Source organism: Pseudophryne corroboree, chromosome 7 (genome assembly GCF_028390025.1).
Source record: "Pseudophryne corroboree isolate aPseCor3 chromosome 7, aPseCor3.hap2, whole genome shotgun sequence".
Classification (NCBI taxonomy): domain Eukaryota; kingdom Metazoa; phylum Chordata; class Amphibia; order Anura; family Myobatrachidae; genus Pseudophryne; species Pseudophryne corroboree.
In genome coordinates, this window is record NC_086450.1 from 491861235 (window position 1) to 491877931 (window position 16697).

The window sequence follows — 16697 nt, forward strand, 5'->3', positions numbered from 1 at the left end:
GAGGATATGGGTGTTGCTGGCACTGGGGAGGAAATTGACAAGGAGGATTCTGATGGTGAGGTGGTTTGTTTAAGTCAGGCACCCGGGGAGACACCTGTTGTCCGTTGGACGAATATGGAAATTGACACGCCTGGTCAAAATAAAAAAAAAAAAAAAAAAAATCACCTCTTCAGTGTGGAATTATTTCAACACAAATGCGGACAACAGGTGTCAAGCCGTGTGTTGCCTTTGTCAAGCTGTAATAAGTAGGGGTAAGGACGTTAACCACCTAGGAACATCCTCCCTTATACGTCACCTGGACCGCATTCATCAGAAGTCAGTGACAAGTTCAAAAACTTTGGATGACAGCGGAAGCAGTCCACTGACCACTAAATCCCTTCCTCTTGTAACCAAGCTCCTGCAAACCACACCACCAACTCCCTCAGTGTCAATTTCCACCTTACACAGGAAAGCCAATAGTCCTGTTGGCCATGTCACTGGCAAGTATGACGAGTCCTCTCCTGCCTGGGATTCCTCCGATGCATCCTTGAGTGTAACGCCTACTGCTGCTGGCGCTGCTGTTGTTGCTGCTGGGAGTCGATCGTCATCCCAGAGGGGAAGTCGGAAGACCACTTGTACTACTTCCAGTAAGCAATTGACTGTCCAACAGTCCTTTGCGAGGAAGATGAAATATCACAGCAGTCATCCTGCTGCAAAGCGGATAACTCAGGTCTTGTTAGCCTGGGTTATGAGAAACGTGTGTCCGGTATCCACCGTTAATTCACAGGCAACTAGAGACTTGATTGAGGTACTGTGTCCCCAGTACCAAATACCATCTAGGTTCCATTTCTCTAGGCAGGCGATACCGAAAATGTACACAGACCTCAGAAAAAGAGTCACCAGTGTCCTAAAAAATGCAGTTGTACCCAATGTCCACTTAACCACGGACATGTGGACAAGTGGAGCAGGGCAGACTCAGGACTATATGACTGTGACAGCCCACTGGGTAGATGTATTGCCTCCCGCAGCAAGAACAGCAGCGGCGGCACCAGTAGCAGCATCTCGCAAACGCCAACTCGTTCCTAGGCAGGCTACGCGTTGTATCACCGCTTTCCATAAGAGGCACACAGCTGACAACCTCTTACGGAAACTGAGGATCATCATCGCAGAATGGCTTACCCCAATTGGACTCTCCTGGGGATTTGTGACATCGGACAACGCCAGCAATATTGTGCGTGCATTACATCTGGGCAAATTCCAGCACGTCCCATGTTTTGCACATACATTGAATTTGTTGGTGCAGAATTGTTTAAAAAACGACAGGGGCGTGCAAGAGATGCTGTCGGTGGCCCGAAGAATTGCGGGCCACTTTCGGCATTCAGCCACCGCGTGCCGAAGACTGGAGCACCAGCAAACAGTCCTGAACCTGCATGCCATCATCTGAAGCAAGAGGTGGTAACGAGGTGGAATTCAACCCTCTATATGCTTCAGAGGATGGAGGTGCAGCAAAAGGCCATTCAAGCCTATACATCTGCCCATGATATAGGCAAAGGAGGGGGAATGCACCTGACTCAAGCGCAGTGGAGAATGATTTCAACGTTGTGCAAGGTTCTGCAACCCTTTGAACTTGCCACACGTGAAGTCAGTTCAGACACTGCCAGCCTGAGTCAAGTCATTCCCCTCATCAGGCTTTTGCAGAAGAAGCTGGAGACATTGAAGGAGGAGCTAAAACAGAGCGATTCCGCTAGGCATGTGGGACTTGTGGATGGAGCCCTTAATTCGCTTAACCAGGATTCACGTGTGGTCAATCTGTTGAAATCAGAGTGTCACGATCCGGGTATCTGGACGCCATTACTTACCCTTCAGATGCCTCCTGAGGCTGGCTCAGCGTTCCAGGACCGGATCCCATCCGTTACACTGATGTCCACATTCCTGCCTCCTCTCCTGTCACTCTGAGACGCGGTCACCGCGGCGCCATGCAACATCTGGAATGGCGTTCCTCGCGGCCTCCAACGCTGTCCCTGAGTTCCTGCATGCGGAGTGTCAGAGTGGCGATTACGTCAGCCGCGGCCTCCGCTGTGCCCGCGTGGTTTAGATGTGCAATCATCAGTCTGGCGTCTCCCGTCTCCTGTGGCCGGCGCCGCAATTGCTGTTTCAATTCTCACATGGATTACAAACCAAACTTCCCTCCAAGTGTCTGCATGGGCGCAGCCATCTTGGATTTTGTCATCTGATCATTTCCACCAATCTGCTGTCTGTATTGTTAATCTGCATAATTGCCTAGCCAACCCCTTCCTTGCTGCAGGTATAAATATGCTGTGCCTGAGCAAGGAAGGCGTCAGTGCTTTGGTTGTCTAACCTAGTTCCAGTTTGTCTCTCTCCTGTGGTTGTCTTCCAGGTTCCAGCTCCTGTCTCCAGACTTCTGCTATAGAGACCCGCACCAGCATTCCATCTGCGGTGTAGCCTGACTCTCCGATCCATTCTGGACTCACCTGTTTCCAGTTACAACAATCACCTGCTTCCAGCCCAGCTTCCAGCAGTGTACAGCTTCTCTTAAAGGGCCGGTGTCCTTTCTGCAGTTTACCACTCTCCACCGGTATTATTATTTCACTGCTCTCAAACTCCAAACTTCATTATTATTTCATCGCTCTCAAGTTCGTTTATTATTTAACTGGTTCCAGCCAGTATCCACTCCGTACCAACAACAGTCTGGTTCCAGCCAGTATCCACAGCAGCCGTTTTACCTTCAGCAGCCCAGCCTTTCTCTGACGTCCTAAGTGGATGCTGGGGACTCCGTCAGGACCATGGGGATTAGCGGCTCCGCAGGAGACAGGGCACAAAACTAAAGCTTTAGGATCAGGTGGTGTGTACTGGCTCCTCCCCCTATGACCCTCCTCCAAGCCTCAGTTAGGTTTTTGTGCCCGTCCGAGCAGGGTGCAATCTAGGTGGCTCTCTTAAGGAGCTGCTTAGAAAAAGTTTTTAGGTTTCTTATTTTCAGTGAGTCCTGCTGGCAACAGGCTCACTGCATCGAGGGACTTAGGGGAGAGAAGTTCAACTCACCTGCGTGCAGGATGGATTGGCTTCTTAGGCTACTGGACACCATTAGCTCCAGAGGGAGTCGGAACACAGGTCTCACCCTGGGGTTCGTCCCGGAGCCGCGCCGCCGACCCCCCTTGCAGATGCTGAAGATTGAAGGTCCAGAAACCGGCGGCAGAAGGCTTTTCAGTCTTCATGAAGGTAGCGCACAGCACTGCAGCTGTGCGCCATTGTTGTCACACACTAACGGTCACGGAGGGTGCAGGGCGTTGCTGGGGGCGCCCTGGGCAGCAATGTATAATACCTTATTCTGGCTAAAAATACATCACATATAGCCCCTGGAGGCTATATGGATGTATTTAACCCCTGCCAGGTCTCAGAAAAACGGGAGAAGAAGCCCGCCGAAAAGGGGGCGGGGCCTATTCTCCTCAGCACACAGCGCCATTTTCCCTCACAGAAAGGCTGGTGGGAAGGCTCCCAGGCTCTCCCCTGCACTGCACTACAGAAACAGGGTTAAAACAGAGAGGGGGGGCACTTATTTGGCGATATGTATATATATATTTAAATGCTATAAGGGAAAAACACTTATATAAAGGTTGTCCCTGTATAATATAGCGTTTTTGGTGTGTGCTGGCAAACTCTCCCTCTGTCTCCCCAAAGGGCTAGTGGGGTCCTGTCCTCTATCAGAGCATTCCCTGTGTGTGTGCTGTGTGTCGGTACTTGTGTGTCGACATGTATGAGGACGATGTTGGTGAGGAGGCGGAGCAATTGCCGGTAATGGTGATGTCACTCTCTAGGGAGTCGACACCGGAATGGATGGCTTATTTAAGGAATTACGTGATAATGTCAACACGCTGCAAGGTCGGTTGACGACATGAGACGGCCGGCAAACCAATTAGTACCTGTCCAGGCGTCTAAAACACCGTCAGGGGCGTTAAAACGTCCTTTTACCTCAGTCGGTCGACACAGACACAGACACGGACACTGACTCCAGTGTCGACGGTGAAGAAACAAACGTATTTTCCTTTAGGGCCACACGTTACTTGTTAAGGGCAATGAAGGAGATGTTACATATTTCTGATACTACAAGTACCACAAAAAAGGGTATTATGTGGAGTGTGAAAAAACTACATGTGGTTTTTCCTGAATCAGATAAATTAAATGAAGTGTGTGATGATGCGTGGGTTTCCCCCGATAGAAAATTATTGGCGGTATACCCTTTCCCGCCAGAAGTTATGGCGCGTTGGGAAACACACCTTAGGGTGGATAAGGCGCTCACACGCTTATAAAAACAAGTGGCGTTACCGTCTCCAGATACGGACGCCCTCAAGGAGCCAACTGATAGGAGGTTGGAAAATATCCTAAAAAGTATATACACACACATACTGGTGTTATACTGCGACCAGCGATCGCCTCAGCCTGGATGGGCAGCGCTGGGGTGGCTTGGTCGGATTCCCTGACTGAAAATATTGATACCCTTGACAGGGACAGTATTTTATTGACTATAGAGCATTTAAAAGATGCATTTCTATATATGCGAAACTCTGGCATCAAGAGTAAGTGCGATGTCCATATCTGCCAGACGATGTTTCTGGACACGACAGTGGTCAGGTGATGCAGATTCCAAACGGCACATGGAAGTATTGCCGTATAAAGGGGAGGAGTTATTTGGGGTCGGTCCATCGGACCTGGTGGCCACGGCAACAGCTAGAAAATCCACCTTTTTTACCCCAAGTCACATCTCAGCAGAAAAAGACAGTCTTTTCAGCCTCAGTCCTTTCGTCCCCATAATATCTGCCCAGGGATAGAGGTAAGGGAAGAAGACTGCAGCAGGCAGCCCATTCCCAGGAACAGAAGCCTTCCACCGCTTCTGCCAAGTCCTCAGCATGACGCTGGGGCCGTACAAACAGGTGCGGTGGGGGGGGGTCGTCTCAAGAGTTTCAGCACGCAGTGGGCTCACTCGCAAGTGGACCCCTGGATCCTACAAGTAGTATCCCAGGGGTACAGATTGGAAATTCGAGACGTCTCCCCCTCGCAGGTTCCTGAAGTTTGCTTTACCAACGTCTACCTCCGACAGGGAGGCAGTATTGGAAACAATTCACAAGCTGTATTCCCAGCAGGTGATAATCAAAGTACCCCTCCTACAACAAGTAAAGGGGTATTATTCCACACTATATTGTGGTACTGAAGCCAGACGGCTCGGTGAGACCTATTCTAAATGGAGTCACTCAGAGCAGTGATAGCGAACCAGGAAGAAGGGGACTATATGGTGTCCCTGGACATCAAGGATGCTTACCTCCATGTCCAAATTTGCCCTTTTCACAAAGGGTACCTCAGGTTCGTGGTACAAAACTGTCACTATCAGTTTCAGACGCTGCCGTTTGGATTGGCCACGGCACCCCGGGTCTTTACCAAGGTAATGGCCGAAATGATGATTCTTCTTCAAAGAAAAGGCGTCTTAATTATCCCTTACTTGGACGATCTCCTGATAAGGGCAAGGTCCAGAGAACAGTTGGAGGTCTGAGTAGCACTATCTCAAGTAGTTCTACGACAGCACGGGTGGATTCTAAATATTCCAAAATCGCAGCTGTCTCCGACGACACGTCTGCTGTCCCTAGGGATGATTCTGGACACAGTCCAGAAAAAGGTGTTTCTCCCGGAGGAGAAAGCCAGGGAGTTATCCGAGCTAGTCAGGAACCTCCAAAAACCAGGAAAAGTGTCAGTGCATAATTGCACAAGGGTCCTGGGAAAAATGGTGGCTTCTTACGAAGCGATTCCAGTCGGCAGATTTCACGCAAGAAATTTTCAGTGGGATCTGCTGGACAAATGGTCCGGATCGCATCTTCAGATGCATCAGCGGATAACCCTGTCTCCAAGGACAAGGGTGTCTCTTCTGTGGTGGCTGCAGAGTGCTCATCTACTAAAGTGCCACAGTTATGCATTCAGGACTGGGTCCTGGTGACCACGGATTCCAGCTTGAAAGGCTGGGGAGCAGTCACACAGGGAAAAAATTTCCAGGGAGTGTGATCAAGTCTGGGGACTTCTCTCCGCATAAATATACTGGAGCTAAGAGCAATTTACAATGCTCTAAGCTTAGCAAGACCTCTGCTTCAAGGTCAGCCAGTATTGATCCAGTGGGACAACATCACGGCAGTCGCCCACGTAAACAGACAGGGCGGCACAAGAAGCAGGAGGACAATGGCAGAAACTGCAAGGATTCTTCGCTGGGCGGAAAATCATGTGATAGCACTGTCAGCAGTTTTCATTCCGGGAGTGGACAACTGGGAAGCAGACTTCCTCAGCACGACCTCCACCCGGAATAGTGGGGACTTCATCGAGAAGTTGTTTCCACATGATTGTGCACCGTTGGGAAAGACCAAAGGTGGACATGATGGCGTCCCGCCTGAACAAAAAACTGGACAGGTATTGCGCCAGGTCAAGAGACCCTCAGGAAATAGCTGTGGACGTTCTGGTAACACCATGGGTGTACCAGTCGGTGTATGTGTTCCCTCCTCTGCTTCTCATACCAAAGGTACTGAGAATTATAAGACGTAGAGGAGTAAGAACTATACTCGTGGCTCCGGATGGGCCAAGAAGGACTTGGTACCCGGAACTTCATGAGATGCTCACAGAGGACTCAGGGCCTCTGCCGATAAGAAGGGACTTGCTTCAGCAAGTACCATGTCTGTTCCAATACTTACCGCGGGTGCGTTTGACGGCATGGCGGTTGAACGCCGGATCCTAAGGGAAAAAAGGCATTCCGGAAGAGGTCATTCCTACCCTGGTCAAAGCCAGGAAGGAGGTGACCGCACAACATTATCACCACATGTGGCGAAAATATGTTGCGTGGTGTGAGGCCAGGAAGGCCCCACGAAGAAATTTCAACTCGGTCGATTCCTGCATTTCCTGCAAACAGGAGTGTCTATGGGCCTCAAATTGGGGTCCATTAAGGTTCAAATTTCGGCCCTGTCTATTTTCTTCCAGAAAGAATTGGCTTCAGTTCCTGAAGTCCAGAAATTTGACAAGGGAGTACTGCATATACAACCCCCTTTTGTGCCTCCAGTGGCACTGTGGGATCTCAACGTAGTCCTGGGATTCCTCAAATCACGTTGGTTTAAACCGCTCAAATCTGTGGATTTGAAATATCTCACATGGAAAGTGACCATGATGTTGGCCCTGGCCTCGGCCAGGCGAGTGTCAGAATTGGCGGCTTTGTCTCACAAAAGCCCATATCTGATTGTCCATTCGGACAGGGCAGAGCTGCGGACTCGTCCCCAGTTTCTCCCTAAGGTGGTGTCAGCGTTTCATCTGAACCAGCTTATTGTGGTACCTGCGGCTACTAGAGACTTGGAGGACTCCAAGTTGCTAGATGTTGTCAGGGCCCTGAAAATATAGATTTCCAGGACGGCTGGAGTCAGGAAAACTGACTTGCTGTTATCCTGTATGCACCCAAAAAACTGGGTGCTCTTGCTTCTAAGCAGACGATTGCTAGTTGAATGTGTAGTACAATTCAGCTTGCACATTCTGTGGCAGGACTGCCACAGCCAAAATATATAAATGCCCATTCTACAAGGAAGGTGGGCTCATCTTGGGCGACTGCCCGAGGGGTCTCGGCTTTACAACTTTGCCGAGCTGCTACTTGGTCAGGGGCACACCCTGGCTGAGGAGGACCTGGAGTTCTCTCACTCGGTGCTGCAGAGTCATCCGCACTCTCCCGCCCGTTTGGGAGCTTTGGTATAATCCCCATGGTCCTGACGGAGTCCCCAGCATCCACTTAGGACGTCAGAGAAAATAAGATTTTACTTACCGATAAATCTATTTCTCGTAGTCCGTAGTGGATGCTGGGCGCCCATCCCAAGTGCGGATTGTCTGCAATACTTGTACATAGTTATTGTTACAAAAAAATCGGGTTGTTATTGTTGTGAGCCGTCTGTTCAGAGGCTCCTACGTTTGTCATACTGTTAACTGGGTTTAGATCACAAGTTATACGGTGTGATTGGTGTGGCTGGTATGAGTCTTACCCGGGATTCAATATCCTTCCTTATTGTGTACGCTCGTCCGGGCACAGTATCCTAACTGAGGCTTGGAGGAGGGTCACAGGGGGAGGAGCCAGTACACACCACCTGATCCTAAAGCTTTAGTTTTGTGCCCTGTCTCCTGCGGAGCCGCTAATCCCCATGGTCCTGACGGAGTCCCCAGCATCCACTACGGACTACGAGAAATAGATTTATCGGTAAGTAAAATCTTATTTTCCTGGAACATCAGCTGGTACGATCCTGGGTTCTCTCCATTGCTACAGTCAGGCCTGGTAAGGACTTTCCAACTAGAAGATTATAAGAACTGTCTCACACTACCAGTGCCTGTGGCCCTTGCCACCCTGTAGTACCCAGGAATTGTATTTATCCTCTGTTGACTTTTATGTTTCCTTTTACTGCTGCTGTGTTACGGAGTTTGTCATAATAAACATCATTGACTTTTATCCTGGTTGTCGTGGTCACGCCTTCGGGCAGTTATTCTACATGTTACTTACATGTCTAGGGGTCTGATACAACCTCCCAGGTTCCGTTACATCTCAGCCCCTACAACTGAGGCTGCCTCCCGTCAGCTCAGGCCCTCAGTTGTGACACAGAGCACTACATTTTTGCCACCGTGCTCGATCCTAGATTTAAAACCTACGTTGTATCTCTCTTTCCAGCAGACACAAGTCTGCAGAGGTTCAAAGACCTGCTGGTGAGAAAATTGTCAAGTCAAGCGGAACGTGACCCGTCAACAGCTCCTCCTTCACATTCTCCCGCAACTGGGGGTGCGAGGAAAAGGCTAAGAATTCCGAGCCCACCCGCTGGCGGTGATGCAGAGCAGTCTGGAGCGAGTGCTGACATCTGGTCCGGACTGAAGGACCTGCCAACGATTACTGACATGTCGTCTACTGTCACTGCATATGATTCTCTCACCATTGAAAGAATGGTGGAGGATTATGGTTCGTTAAAGTGTGCATGTCCTGTTTATACAACATAAGGGTGCGTGGGAGGGCCCAAGGACAATTCCATCTTGCACCTCTTTTTTCTTTCATTTTTCTTTGCATCATGTGCTGTTTGGGGACTATTTTTTTAAGTGCCATCCTGTCTGACACTGCAGTGCCACTCCTAGATGGGCCAGGTGTTTGTGTCAGCCACTTGTGTCGCTTAGCTTAGCCATCCAGCGACCTTGGTGCAAATTTTAGGACTAAAAATAATATTGTGAGGTGTGAGGTGTTCAGAATAGACTGAAAATGAGTGGAAATTATGGTTATTGAGGTTAATAATACTATGGGATCAAAATGACCCCCAAATTCTATGATTTAAGCTGTTTTTGAGGGTTTTTTGTAAAAAAAAACACCCGAATCCGACAAAAAATTTTCAGGGCGGTTTTGGCAAAACGCGTCCGAATCCAAAACCCAAAAAATTTCCGGTGCACATCTGTAATTTTTTTTTTTTTATATAATAGAGATAGATAGATAGATAGATACATACATACATACATACATACATATACACACACACACACACACACACACACCAAATACCCAATTGCGCTAGGGGAAACAAGGAGCAGCACCTCTAGATGAATCTCCCGCTAGCCAAGACTCACAAGACGTATACACAAACACAGATCTGAGGGAGTTTATGAAAGTGTTCTAGATAATTATACCATCTCAATAACAGTTTAAAATATAACAAAAAATATTGTGAAACATAAAAGCAATGTAATAGACACAGATAAAATCTATTCACGATGTGGTACAAAATGACACATATGCAAATATAGATATGGAGGTTATTCCAGTCAGATATGACAGATTTCTTTGTCGTAAATTGCTCAGGTTGTGATACAGATATCAAATGGACAATATATTTGTATGTCCGGCACTCCAAACTGTGTATAAAAGTAGTTGCCTGGTTCCCTCCAATGTAAATATGGAGTAGGTTGCAATGGCGGCGGCACTCACGGTGATACAAGAATGGTGCTATAAATTGCTTCTACATTTCGGTTTTATTAAAAAGCCGTCGCAATTCCCAACAATGATTTTTTTAATAGAACCGAAACATAGAAGAATTTATAGCACGTTTCTTGTATGAGCGTGCGTGCCGCCGCCATTGCAACCTACTACATTGGTGCTATTGTGTGGTCACCAGCCACTTGTTTTTTGTGGCTTTGCCGCGCACTGTCCCTTTGTTATGTATAGGAGGGTGCAAATTTCTACTTTACAGGAGGGCGCCGAACACCCTTGCACCGGCCCTGCCAGGAGGATTTCCCCTCCCCCACCCAATTCTTTACTCATCATTCTCCCTCCTGATTCACACCACCCCTCTCTCCCCCATTCAGTGATGTATTTACTGTTCCCTTAGCAGGGTCCTCTCGGATTACACCATGGAACTTTGCATGTTCTCCTCATGTCTCTATAAAGCATGATGGACGTAGCATATTGGCACAGAAATACTTGCAGTGAAAGGGTTAATATTTTCCTAGTCTCTCTTCTGTCTCTTATCCCCTTCTGATGTGATTCCTGGTCAGTGCTGCTGTATATACCATGGTAGCAGTATGCTCTCCTTAGACTGTAAGCTCTTCCCTCAGCTACTGTACAGCAATGGCACCCGTCCCCACTGCCAGCAGTGACCCCCGTCCCCACTGCACAGCAAAGACTCCCGTCCCCACTGCACAGCAAAGACTTCCGTCCCCACTGCACAGCAAAGACCCCCGTCCCCACTGCCAGCAGTGACCCCCGTCCCCACTGCACAGCAAAGACCCCCGTCCCCACTGCACAGCAAAGACCCCCGTCCCCACTGCACAGCAAAGACCCCCGTCCCCACTGCCAGCAGTGACCCCCGTCCCCACTGCCAGCAGTGACCCCCGTCCCCACTGCACAGCAAAGACCCCCGTCCCCACTGCCAGCAGTAATCCCCGTCCCCACTGCACAGCAAAGACCCCCGTCCCCACTGCCAGCAGTGATCCCCGTCCCCACTGCACAGCAAAGACCCCCGTCCCCACTGCACAGCAAAGACCCGTCCCCACTGCACAGCAAAGACCCCCGCCCCCACTGCACAGCAAAGACCCCCGCCCCCACTGCCAGCCGTGACCCCCGCCCCCACTGCCAGCCGTGACCCCCGCCCCCACTGCCAGCCGTGACCCCCGCCCCCACTGCCAGCCGTGACCCCCGCCCCCACTGCCAGCCGTGACCCCCGCCCCCACTGCACAGCAAAGACCCCTCTCCCTTGGTTGCTGCTACCCTGCACCTTATCTGAGTATTATAACTGCTGATGCATCAATGTCTAGAAACCTTGTCCACGTCCTGCATTGTCCTGTGCAGTAAGTCACTGATTTCTCACTTTAACACCATGTAAAAATAAAGATTATTATTATTATTATTATTATTATTATTAGTAGCCCCATTCTGAATTACTGCTGTTTTTACTAATGTATTTTAGAGACAGGGCACCCAGAATTGTACATGGTACTGAAGGTGAAGTTGTTACAAGTGATCTATGACGTTGATCTATAACATGTCAGCTCCAGGCTGTTACTAATTCCTCTCCCTGTACAGCCAGTTGCTATGTATCTCCACTGCCTGACTACACCACTCTAATGTCATCCGACACTGTCACTACTAGCACCCTGTCCCCTATTACCCATTATCACCTCCCCCAATAGCGTCACCAGGAGGTGTCACCAACTCACTTTCACTTTCTGTTCTGTCTTCCTGTGTACGCCGGAGATATGCGACCGAGCAGATACACAGTACAGAGATACAGTGAGTATACAGAGAGATACAGGGAGTATACAGAGCGTGTGGTTATATTACAGTGTGTGAGAGGACGCAGATCAGGTATACAGAGAGATACAGGGAGTATACAGAGCGTGTGGTTATATTACAGCGTGAGAGGACACAGATCAGGTATACAGAGAGATACAGGGAGTATACAGAGCATGTGGTTATATTACAGTGTGAGAGGACACAGATCAGGTATACAGAGAGATACAGAGAGTATACAGAGCGTGTGGTTATATTACAGTGTGAGAGAGAGGACACAGATCAGGTATACAGAGAGATACAGGGAGTATACAGAGCGTGTGGTTATATTACAGTGTGAGAGAGAGGACACAGATCAGGTATACAGAGAGATACAGGGAGTATACAGAGCATGTGGTTATATTACAGTGTGAGAGAGAAGACACAGATCAGGTATACAGAGAGATACAGGGAGTATACAGAGCGTGTGGTTATATTACAGTGTGAAAGAGAAGACACAGATCAGGTATACAGAGAGATACAGGGAGTATACAGAGCGTGTGGTTATATTACAGTGTGAAAGAGAAGACACAGATCAGGTATACAGAGAGATACAGGGAGTATACAGAGCGTGTGGTTATATTACAGTGTGAGAGGACACAGATCAGGTATGCAGAGAGATACAGGGAGTATACAGAGCGTGTGGTTATATTACAGTGTAAGAGAGAGGACACAGATCAGGTATACAGAGAGATACAGGGAGTATACAGAGCGTGTGGTTATATTACAGTGTGAGAGAGAGGACACAGATCAGGTATACAGAGAGATACAGGGAGTATACAGAGCGTGTGGTTATATTACAGTGTGAGAGAGAGGACACGGATCAGGTATACAGAGAGATACAGGGAGTATACAGAGCGTGTGGTTATATTACAGTGTGAGAGGACACAGATCAGGTATACAGAGAGATACAGGGAGTATACAGAGCGTGTGGATATATTACAGTGTGAGAGAGAGGACACAGATCAGGTATACAGAGAGATACAGGGAGTATACGGAGCGTGTGGTTATTTTACAATGTGAGAGAGAGGACACAGATCAGGTATACAGAGAGATACAGGGAGTATACAGAGCGTGTGGTTATATTACAGTGAGAGAGAGGACACAGATCGGGTATACAGTGAGATACAGGGAGTATACAGAGCGTGTGGTTATATTACAGTGTGAGAGGACACAGATCAGGTATACAGAGAGATACAGGGAGTATACAGAGCGTGTGGTTATATTACAGTGTGAGAGAGGACACGGATCAGGTATACAGAGAGATACAGGGAGTATACAGAGCGTGTGGTGATATTACAGTGTGAGAGAGGACACAGATCAGGTATACAGAGAGATACAGGGAGTATACAGAGCGTGTGGTGATATTACAGTGTGAGAGAGGACACAGATCAGGTATACAGAGAGATACAGGGAGTATACAGAGCGTGTGGTTATATTACAGTGTGAGAAAGGACACGGATCAGGTATACAGAGAGATACAGGGAGTATACAGAGCGTGTGGTAATATTACAGTGTGAGAGGACACAGATCAGGTATACAGAGAGATAAAGGGAGTATACAGAGCGTGTGGTGATATTACAGTGTGAGAGAGGACACAGATCAGGTATACAGAGAGATACAGGGAGTATACAGAGCGTGTGGTAATATTACAGTGTGAGAGAGAGGACACAGATCGGGTATACAGTGAGATACAGGGAGTATACAGAGCGTGTGGTTATATTACAGTGTGAGAGAGGACACAGATCAGGTATACAGAGAGATACAGGGAGTATACAGAGCGTGTGGTTATATTACAGTGTGAGAGAGAGGACACAGATCAGGTATACAGAGAGATACAGGGAGTATACAGAGCGTGTGGTTATATTACAGTGTGAAAGAGGACACAGATCAGGTATACAGAGAGATACAGGGAGTATACAGAGCGTGTGGTTATATTACAGTGTGAGAGAGAGGACACAGATCAGGTATACAGAGAGATACAGGGAGTATACAGAGCGTGTGATTATATTACAGTGTGAGAGAGAGGACACAGATCAGGTATATAGAGAGCTACAGGGAGTATACAGAGCGTGTGGTTATATTACAGTGTGAGAGAGAGGACACAGATCAGGTATACAGAGAGATACAGGGAGTATACAGAGCGTGTGGTTATATTACAGTTTGAGAGGACACAGATCAGGTATACAGAGAGATACAGGGAGTATACAGAGCGTGTGGATATATTACAGTGTGAGAGAGAGGACACAGATCAGGTATACAGAGAGATACAGGGAGTATACAGAGCGTGTGGTTATATTACAGTGAGAGAGGACGCAGATCAGGTATACAGAGAGATACAGGGAGTATACAGAGCGTGTGGTTATATTACAGTGAGAGAGAGGACACAGATCGGGTATACAGTGAGATACAGGGAGTATACAGAGCGTGTGGTTATATTACAGTGTGAGAAAGGACACAGATCAGGTATACAGAGAGATACAGGGAGTATACAGAGCGTGTGGTTATATTACAGTGTGAGAAAGGACACGGATCAGGTATACAGAGAGATACAGGGAGTATACAGAGCGTGTGGTAATATTACAGTGTGAGAGGACACAGATCAGGTATACAGAGAGATAAAGGGAGTATACAGAGCGTGTGGTGATATTACAGTGTGAGAGAGGACACAGATCAGGTATACAGAGAGATACAGGGAGTATACAGAGCGTGTGGTAATATTACAGTGTGAGAGAGAGGACACAGATCGGGTATACAGTGAGATACAGGGAGTATACAGAGCGTGTGGTTATATTACAGTGTGAGAGGACACAGATCAGGTATACAGAGAGATACAGGGAGTATACAGAGCGTGTGGTTATATTACAGTGTGAGAGAGGACACGGATCAGGTATACAGAGAGATACAGGGAGTATACAGAGCGTGTGGTTATATTACAGTGTGAGAGAGGACACGGATCAGGTATACAGAGAGATACAGGGAGTATACAGAGCGTGTGGTTATATTACAGTGTGAGAGAGGACACGGATCAGGTATACAGAGAGATACAGGGAGTATACAGAGCGTGTGGTTATATTACAGTGTGAGAGAGGACACAGATCAGGTATACAGAGAGATACAGGGAGTATACAGAGCGTGTGGTTATATTACAGTGTGAGAGAGAGGACACAGATCAGGTATACAGAGAGATACAGGGAGTATACAGAGCGTGTGGTTATATTACAGTGTGAGAGAGGACACAGATCAGGTATACAGAGAGATACAGGGAGTATACAGAGTGTGTGGTTATATTACAGTGTGAGAGAGAGGACACAGATCAGGTATACAGAGAGATACAGGGAGTATACAGAGCGTGTGGTTATATTACAGTGTGAAAGAGGACACAGATCAGGTATACAGAGAGATACAGGGAGTATACAGAGCGTGTGGTTATATTACAGTGTGAGAGAGAGGACACAGATCAGGTATACAGAGAGATACAGGGAGTATACAGAGCGTGTGATTATATTACAGTGTGAGAGAGAGGACACAGATCAGGTATATAGAGAGCTACAGGGAGTATACAGAGCGTGTGGTTATATTACAGTGTGAGAGAGAGGACACAGATCAGGTATACAGAGAGATACAGGGAGTATACAGAGCGTGTGGTTATATTACAGTGTGAGAGGACACAGATCAGGTATACAGAGAGATACAGGGAGTATACAGAGCGTGTGGTTATATTACAGTGTGAGAGAGGACACAGATCAGGTATACAGAGAGATACAGGGAGTATACAGAGCGTGTGGTTATATTACAGTGTGAGAGGACACAGATCAGGTATACAGAGAGATACAGGGAGTATACAGAGCGTGTGGTTATATTACAGTGTGAGAGAGAGGACACAGATCAGGTATACAGAGAGATACAGGGAGTATACGAAGCGTGTGGTTATATTACAGTGAGAGAGAGAGGACACAGATCAGGTATACAGAGAGATACAGGGAGTATACAGAGCGTGTGGTTATATTACAGTGTGAGAGGACACAGATCAGGTATACAGAGAGATACAGGGAGTATACAGAGCGTGTGGTTATATTACAGTGTGAGAGAGGACACAGATCAGGTATACAGAGAGATACAGGGAGTATACAGAGCGTGTGGTTATATTACAGTGTGAGAGGACACAGATCAGGTATACAGAGAGATACAGGGAGTATACAGAGCGTGTGGTTATATTACAGTGTGAGAGAGAGGACACAGATCAGGTATACAGAGAGATACAGGGAGTATACAGAGCGTGTGGTTATATTACAGTGTGAGAGAGAGGACACGGATCAGGTATACAGAGAGATACAGTGAGTATACAGAGCATGTGGTTATATTACAGTGTGAGAGAGGACACAGATCAGGTATACAGAGAGATACAAGGTGTATACAGAGCGTGTGGTTATATTACAGTGTGAGAGAGAGGACGCAGATCAGGTATACAGAGAGATACAGGGTGTATACAGAGCGTGTGGTGATATTACAGTGTGAGAGAGAGGACACAGATCAGGTATACAGAGAGTATACAGATCGTGTGGTGATATTACAGTGTGAGAGAGAGGACGCAGATCAGGTATACAGAGAGATACAGGGTGTATACAGAGCGTGTGGTGATATTACAGTGTGAGAGAGAGGACGCAGATCAGGTATACAGAGAGTATACAGAGCGTGTGGTGATATTACAGTGTGAGAGAGAGGACACAGATCAGGTATACAGAGAGATACAGGGTGTATACAGAGCGTGTGGTTATATTACAGTGTGAGAGAGAGGACGCAGATCAGGTATACCGAGAGATACAGGGTGTATACAGAGCGTGTGGTTATATTACAG

At 47.7% G+C, this 16697-nt stretch overlaps 2 protein-coding genes across 3 annotated transcripts in view; one reads left to right on the forward strand and one right to left on the reverse strand.

The window, feature by feature from the left end:
• LOC134945710 (serine protease 33-like) overlaps positions 1–16697 on the reverse strand; it is a 167269-nt gene that overhangs the window by 91730 nt on the left and 58842 nt on the right. The window lies entirely within an intron of this gene.
• The window catches only part of RNF112 (ring finger protein 112), a 109207-nt gene continuing 104249 nt past the window's right edge, over positions 11740–16697 (forward strand). The window contains exon 1 of one of the 2 annotated variants that reach the window (XM_063935159.1): positions 11740–11800. The gene's annotated coding sequence lies outside the window, so the exon portion shown is untranslated. The remainder of the gene's footprint in view (positions 11801–16697) is intronic. The other variant, XM_063935158.1, reaches the window with a different exon arrangement.